Raw genomic sequence first — 8,909 nt, 5'->3', positions numbered from 1 at the left:
CATATGGTCTCAACCATATGCCGTGTTTTAAAAGTTTACACATAGGGGACCAATAGTCAAAACAATCTACTTTCATGAAAGAAGGTAATGTAATATTTTTTCTTCTTTTTTCAATCTCTCTGAGGCCAATATGTCTTGGATTCCTATAAATATGACTATTTGTGAAGTGCATTTCCATGGGATTGGTCATGCTCAATGAATTTTACAATTCATAATGTTCATCTCCCTCTGGTAGACATGTGAAACCAAAATTATTTCTTAAATTCACATTTTAAATATCCTGTTGCAGTACTCGCTCTCTTTCAATACATATATCAGCCTTTCACCAGTTCCCAGTCAAGTGAGGTAATTTGTGCTAAGTGGTCACCCTGTTAATGACAAGAATGGCCAACATTGCTTGACTTTTGTTACACGAGACACCCTACAACTGAAACAATGACACCACATAATTCAGACATTTGCACACAACTAAATTCTGTTTTATATAGATACAATCTAATGCCAAATAATATATATATAAAAATATATCCCAACAAAACTTTACTATGTCATGACATGGATTTCTCTACCAGGTCACTGGTTCAGAAAAGTAAGTAAGTATACCAGTATAAACATAGCAGCAAAATAAAAAATTTCATTTTTCATATGAAAATATTTCATCGCAAAGTATGAGTCATGGATGCAATCTTTTGCTTCTAGGAAAAAGGCAAGAAGAGGATCACATTTACAGTGCAGGCGAAAGCAAATTTCTACAAGAATTGTACATCAGCAAACCAAAGAAAAAAAATTGCGTGAGTTAAACAGTCACTGGAAACTGATCTCTTAAAAATTTTATCGCAAAACATGCATCATGTTAATCATGTCTTGACCAACATGTTAAAGTGTGTCTGCTGGATAGAGCCCCCTTGTAAAGTGCTTTGAGCATGTTTAGTGGACATAATGTGTTATATAACAGCTCAATTCATTTTTATCAATTACTTTTGTAGAGCAACATTCAGCGTCAATGTCATAGAACAGGGAGGGGTGACTTGTTCCTTATTATCATTACTCCTGTAACTGTAAGTACATTGGCAAAACACACATTTTTTCTTACATCTGAGACTTTTTGACAAGTTTAGGGTCTCTATAAACCAAACTGATTGATAACAGAAACAAAACCTTTAAATTAAGATCAATCTTTTTGTCAAATGAACTTTGTCAACATGCAGCTGACTACATCAGCCACGAACAGCCAGCCATTCAATTACTGATCCACACAAAAAGTTTCCAGGTAGAAAAAAAAAAGAAACAAAAACAATCAAATCTGCATACTAATATAGTAACACAATTTAAAGTTTTAGTAATTAGGCACCATGGAACACTCCTGACATGACAAGCAATGGAAAGGTATAAAGTAAACCACATGAGCGGCATATGTATCTCAACTGTTTCCATTTTTTGACAATGGACGCCATGTAAGCCTATAAAACAAGTCTTTATTTTCCAGACTGGATGCCTCGCAGATAATTAAAACAAATTTTTTTTTAAAAAAAGCTCAACCACATCATCAATTCACTTCCCAGAGTCTATACAAATGTCTTACCTTATATAAATTCTGTACAACTTTCATGGCCGTCTGGTTTGGTGTGTTGTTCCTTTTCAATACCTTGTTGTCATCATTGATAATTCCATCGAAAAATTCCTCCAACTCCTCGAAGGTGTCATACATCAAGCCACTGATATCAACACTCTTTTTATTCCTACCCGAGTTGACCATGACCACTGGGTACTTTTTACTCCAACCATCTGCAAAGTATTTTGGGGGACATTCAGCCTGGACTGTGAAGACTTTGAAATCAATGTCATCCTGAGATTCCCCTAACAAACAAGTAATCATGAAAATTGCTGGCAAATTGGACAAGACCCTTTAGTCTCCTTGTCAATTGCGGAAGCCTGAAAATAAATTATTAAAAATAGAATTAATTAAAATTTAGAAAAAAGCTATTTCTAAATCTAAGTGAGTATAACTGGTCTTGGTATTTTGGGAAACAAAGATGAATTAGGTAGCTTGAGTATTTGGCAAAGTTTCCCTGGCTTTAATTTGAATTTCTATGATTCTCCATGAGTGCCAATAAGATTTCTCACAATTTTGAAAGATTCTCATTTATTTTCAGGAGAATCATTTTTTTCCATAGTACAATAAGAATTCATTTTTTATAAACCTCGAAACATGATTGTACTAAATCGAAAGGAAATATTAAACAAGGCTTGTGACGTTGATTTCAATATGCTTGATAAGTACATTTTTAAAAATTAAATGACCATGCATGCCACATCTGTACACGAATTCCATTTTTTTGGATGAATATAAAAGTATATATTATTATTATTATTAAACTAGACTTTGATTTTGACCTGGTATCAATATCAACATAAGACAAGAGGTTTTCCTGTTCTATATATAATGGCACTACTTATCTGACCAATGCGTCAGATTTATTAATGATGATTTTGTGTATTTTTTCATGAAAATATCCATTTTTGGTATTGGGCTGAAATTCCACATTCAGGGCCACTTCAATAATTCTATCGATTTAGATTTGCAATCAAGGTACCATTGTGCAGCCATCTTTGAAAGTTTTGCTGTAGCTTGATATCCCAGATATTATCAGTATCACGCAAAAGGAGCGAAATTAACAATTAAAAGTTGTCTTTCTTATATTTTTTAGATATAATTTGGAACATTTACTAATTGGTATAAGTCTTTCAAAGCATCTGTTGTGGATATAATCTATATTAATGGTTATTTTATACTTCCTAATGGAAAATTACTTGTCTTAACTGTCAAAAATATTGCACATTGTGAGTATATATATACGACTCCCGTTTATTTCAAGTTTGAATCCACTGAATACTTATGTATCATATGTCTATGTCTGCCAATAACGATGAGCGTTTAAAACAGACACTTTTTAAAAACTCTGCTCCTTTAAACATTTATCTATATTCCAGACAGAATATGGAAAGTTTCGAAATGCACACAGAAATAAGTAAAGACAAAATATCAATAAAAACATAAAATTAACTAACAATAAATCAATCGAAGGATACACAATATGAATCGACATTCATGTGGGTGCCATGGCAGAATGGTTAAGTCATCTGCCAGTTTGACATTTTCAGTTCAAAGTGACAAAAACTTGCATTCCATTGATCCATTTGCTTTTACTTTTTTTTTTTTTTTTTAAAGCTGGATTTGACATTTGAGCACTAGTTTCATCTTGTGTTAAATATCACTCGATATTAAAACTGATTTTGGAAACAAATAACCGCTGGCAATTTTTTCAGAATTTGGCATTTTGCATAAAATCTTTCTGCCATCTTGATAAATGTGTCTGACAATAACGAAAAGACCAGGCTTTTGGTTATTGCCAATAGGGAAATTCCACGAAAATGTCAACCGAAGGGGTGTTTTACAAATTCTTAAGAACATATTAAAATTTGGTACCAATTTGTTGGAAAATCATTCAGGATTATGAATATAAGGATATTTCGTGCATATTTGCGGTACAAGATGCTTATTATTGCTTTATGTAAGGGTATCCCCTATTTGAAGAACGAAAAGAATATTTTCTCAATATTATAAATCTTGCAACTTCTACAAAATTATAGCCACCTTTGCTGTTGTTTATTGATATTAAAACAAATATAAGTATCAGGAACCTATATAAACATTCAAATTTTCGATTTTAATGAAATGTTGTCCTCATCAGTCGTTTTAATGACCTTGGGAAATTGTATGTCAGTCTGTTACCATTAAATCAGTATTTTTTCATCTACGAAAGATGTGATTGTTGTACAGACTCACTATTTCAGATTCTCTGTTCTTACATGAATGGCTTTAGCACTGTAAGATAATTTTTCAAGAAATTTATCATTTAAGGTACTTTTGTTGGGTAACGGACTGACATTTTTTAGGGTAACAGACTGACAGTAACAGACTGACTAATTCTATTTTAATTCAAAAACAATATATAAAAGTTGTTTTTTAAGTCTCAGGAGTAATGTCCACTCCAATGTGTTTCAACTGATCAGGCAACCATTTTATAAACATTTGGATCATAAAATTTCAAACACTGGTCTTCAACATCAAGCCTGCTATTTTGCATAGGTAAGTTGAATCTTTTAAAGCTTATGAATCTTTTGATCACTTGAAGATTTTTGCTATGTTTGAATTGAGGGAAAGACACTGTTTATTGTTCTATAATATCCTTATGACAATGGAGCCAGTAGTAGTCGTCTGTTAAAGGGGCAAGAAGCCCTGGGAGAAAAAAAAAAAGAAATCAAAAATTTAAATTAATGTGGAAAACTTTTGAGTCACTGAGGCTTTAAATGTAGTGGTCAGCAAACTGTTTCGCTGTGTATAATGTCAATATTTTAGTTGTTACAAAGTAATGTGATACAAGTTAGAAATGAGTTTTATTTTCTTAGTTTTGCTATATTATTTCTAAGAAAACAAGATTTGCTTTTTATTCCGATTTGACTTTCATAGCTTATGATGTAATTTCGCTCAATTTCTTTATTCACAGGTTCAAGATGCCTACTCTATCCATGGTTCAAATAATCAAGAAAGACTGAAAACTGATGGGCATTACATTGTTTAGGAAAAAGTTAGGCAACAAAAGCAGGAGTCTCAAAGAAAAACTTGAAAGTGATTGTAAAGGACGCTTAAAAGAAATAACAGGATTTTTCAAGCAAAATGGAAAAAAAAAAGAAGAGAAAAGCCGATCAATCTTCAACTCCAAAAGAAAGTAAACCAAGCACACCTAAATCCACATTTGCCTCACATTTCAGCACAGGAAAGTAAAATACTGAATTCAACTTTGAGTGTCTACAATCCTCCCAAAAATTTAAAAAAAAAAATTAAACTATGCCTGTACTGCTAAGGGCACCCAATACATCAACCAAAGGTTTTTGAAATATTTTTATCATGGGCTTTCAAGATGAAATAAAATAAGTTGATCGAAAATTTCTATTTGGACAAGAAGTACTTTTGGCGAGCACCAAGGGAAAACGATTTCATAATTGTGAGAGATGAAAAAAGAGAGGACGAAAATTCAAAAAAGTTTCCTGTAAAAAACCCTGAAAAAGAGGTGTCGATTGTTAGTGAATTACATCCAGGAATCAAAATTGGCTTAAGATTATTTTGCTCCCCCAGAACCTCAGAATGTACTTCTAAGAGAAATCCCACAATCTGCATAGGAAAATTGTAACAATCAAGGATAAAATGGTCCAAATGAAATTTTTGAAGATCTTTCTCAGATCTTATAACTGGCTTTCTGGTCAAGTGCAGATGAGGAAGAGATTGACTGCCAATACTATCGACCAGTTTGCAGTGACGGTCATGGCCTATTGACAATTCCTTAGCTTGAGGAATCAAGATGAAATACAGAATAAAAATTAAGCTTCAAAAATAAGTACCAAAAGAATGTTAAACCTTCCCCAGTTTTAAAGTCCTTTCTTATCTACATTTTTTTTTATTTTTGATAATTTAATTTCATAGTTGAAATAAAATTCCTGTTTGACTGTGACAGAATAGATTTCAACTCCATGAATCATTATTTGATTATTTAATTTTTTCAAAAGCAAAGTTGGGATTGAGGTAATCAGATGTCACCCATCGAGTTACTCATCATGCCCAATGTAGCTTGACATCCATATAAGGAAGAGTATTGGTTTGATCAATCACACTGGGTATTCAGTGTTGCTCATAATTACATAATGTGTTCTTTGCTCTGGATTTTATGTAGTAACCGTTATTCTGAGTAATAAAATTCAGAGGTGTCAGTCCGTTACCATCCATTTGTCAGTCCGTTACCGACACTTTTTCAAAGACTGCAGATTCAAATTTTGGACAATCTTTTAAATATTGCTAGTGGGTTGTAGAACAACATCTCGTGGTTACTATAAAAGAACTTATTTGTTGCTGGAAGGTGTAACTTCAGAAAGTTTGATCCATCTACATATAAAATTGAAAAAAGATGGATTTTCTGATGTCAGTCCGTTACCAACATTATAATTGATAAAGATTCATCTTTATCCTTTTGATATATGATAAGGACGGACATGATACATGTCCATGGGAAAATATTAGCTCCATACAATAAATACGTTGCATTTCAGAGCACGAAATGTAAGCATTTTTGGTCTGATTTGTCAGTCCGTTACCCGTGGAATTTCCCAATAATCAAAAGTTCCAAGTTTTTTTATTATTGCCAGACAGGTGTCTGTCTGCCAGTAATCAGTTTTCTTTATGGGCAGACATGTCCGAGTGAGAATAACGACAGCCCATGTAATATATCTCCTATGACTAGGCAGTTTAGTGAGCAGCAGCAGTGGCAGTCAAATTTTGACCCAACTCGCCCATAGGAAAGTTGTGACCGAAAATTGCCGTTCGCGTTTTGGGGGGTTCAATTAAAGATGCATAACCTCGTTATAAAGAGGAATATCGCAGATATTTTGATATCATTATTTTCGTCTTTCAATTTCCTTTTAAATGGTGCCAATTAAGGAAAAATCCATTGATAATTCCAGAAGTTATATGAAGTTAAAATTTGGCAATTTTCAAATGCATTTATTTTTTTATTTACCGCGTTGTGTTTTTAAAATTTAAACGCTTGTTTTTAGAATAACATCTAAACTTTATTCATGCCAAATTTCAGGGCTCTATATCGATGCGCAGACACCTTTAACTCTGCGCCGAAATGCCTTGTTTACATTATCTTCTCATCATGGCTGCCGGACGATATCGATATTCATATCGATATTTTAAACATAGTTATGTATTATGTTAAATTTAGTCCATAATATTTTCAGTACTATTATTTGCTATGTTTTTATTTTGAATACATACTTTCCAACTTTATTTATAGGCTTTTTATAGTTTTTGTTTTAAAAGTTCGTATATTTCTTCTCTTTGTGAAATCCGATATTAATAATATCGATATTTTAAAAATACCAATTGCTTAAATTTAATTTTATTTTACTTTGCCATCAAGTCATCAAGTTTCTTTCCCATATGTTTAGATATGTTTATCATTTGTATCCATATTCTAAAGGCCTTAGCCTTAATAATTATTATGGTAAGAAGTTCTATTAGTTTTGACACCCCCATATATTGAGAGAGAAGGGGGGAGGGATGGGGGATAAAATTATATTAATTGTCAGTTCAAATGATGTAATAGCAATAAACCCAAAGTGGTTCAGCAGAATTTTTTAAAGTATTAAAAGCCAGAACTTTCCTTCTAATTAGGTATAATAGGGAATCTGTTTCAATTTATTTGAACTTTTTCAATCTACCATTTTATTTATATGCAATTAAATTGCCATAGGTAAAAATAAACTCATTATGACATTACACAACATGTTTATATCTTTTCATTTAAATACTCTCAAACCCTTTTTTATCCTCTATGTATTAATTAGAAGAGGGGAATTATTTGCAATTGTTTCAATGAGATATTGGGGATAAATCCAAAAGTGATAGAGCAAATTGTTTCTTACGTCTAGCCGAGTTTTTTGATTATGTAACATTTGCGTCATATTATGTAATAATGTGTTAATTTGAAATGTTTATCTTCCTCTTTATTAATGTAAATGCACTGTCCTCGATAAGACGAACATTTTGGTATACAATATATTATAAGAAACTCCATATTGACTGTTTTAACAATTTTTTATTAACATCACGCGATTTCGGTCACAACTTTGCAATGGTAATTTTGGGGTAAAAATCGGTCTGAAATTTCAGACTTTGAACTGCAGTAACTACATTTCTAATCAAGATACAAACAAAATTCAAACTGTTTTGTAATCTGTGTTGCCAGCTCTTTCATATGACATTGGTTTCAAGTGTGTGAGGTACATTTAGAATTTCTATTAAACTCCCTACTATGACTATCTATGATTCTGTGACATGACAATGACATTTGAATTACTGAATTTGTTGATGTCACAGTCACGGTTCTGCCCCGTGTCGCGCCTGTATGTGGAGGTTCTTCCCTTGACTTAAGTTGAATACTGGGAATACTGAATTTGGATATAAATCTGTCTAATTTCGTTTTTAAAAAGTTGAAGAAAATACAGGGGTTAGGCAAAGGGACCCCACCCACCCATCCACTCTCACCACACAGGGGCGTTTATTCGTGCCTCGGGTCGGGAGTACAATTTGTAATTGTAGAAGAAAGTCAAAGTCAGTGCAAAACTTCTTTTAATAAGTCAAACTGGGTTAGAGTGTGAACATTTAATAAATTAAAAGATAAATTTTTTTTTTTTAATTTCTCACTTAGGGGCGCCAATCTTATTGCATGATTGAGAGAACCCAGAGAGAAAAGAAGGAGGGGGAAAAAAAGGCGAACTAATGTGATCACCACTGTGACTGTGACCAAAGAAGGAAGCCTGGGTTGCCTTGAACTTCGCGATGACTAACCATCTTGTACTAGACAAAACATCATTTAATCATTAATTAAGGAAATAATCATTAAACAAACCTTAATATAAAGATCAAACTTTTTCATGGAGAGATCGTCTTCTGCCATTTTGGAAAACTTTCAATGAAAGATAACCTGTGCGGCTTCTTAGTCTGTCCGATGGGCTCGCCCTAAAAATCACTTCACTTTATTGTTCATCAAAGCGCATGCGCAAGTGATGCAAGGGGAGCGAAGCAGAGTCGCAGAAAAGTGATACCATATACATGTACTTTCGGAACGGAAAGTTATTATTATTATTATTATTGTTGTTGTTGTTATTATTATTATTATATTATTATTATTATTATTATTATTATTATTATTATTATATTATTATTATTATTATTATTATTATTATTATTATTATTATTATTATTATTATTATTATTATTATTATTATTA

General features: G+C 32.3%; 1 pseudogene; it reads right to left on the bottom strand.

Annotated features, from left to right (window-relative positions):
- Positions 1-1,582: 1,582 nt before the first annotated feature.
- LOC144961117 (chloride intracellular channel Clic-like) lies at positions 1,583-8,667 on the bottom strand (annotated as a pseudogene).
- Positions 8,668-8,909: the final 242 nt, after the last annotated feature.

The sequence above is a fragment of the Berghia stephanieae genome, unplaced genomic scaffold, assembly GCF_034508935.2.
Source record: "Berghia stephanieae isolate SIO BIC M18660-M18661 unplaced genomic scaffold, UCSD_Bste_1.3 scaffold1470, whole genome shotgun sequence".
NCBI lineage: Eukaryota > Metazoa > Mollusca > Gastropoda > Nudibranchia > Aeolidiidae > Berghia > Berghia stephanieae.
This window is presented reverse-complemented; position numbering and strand designations above follow the sequence as displayed.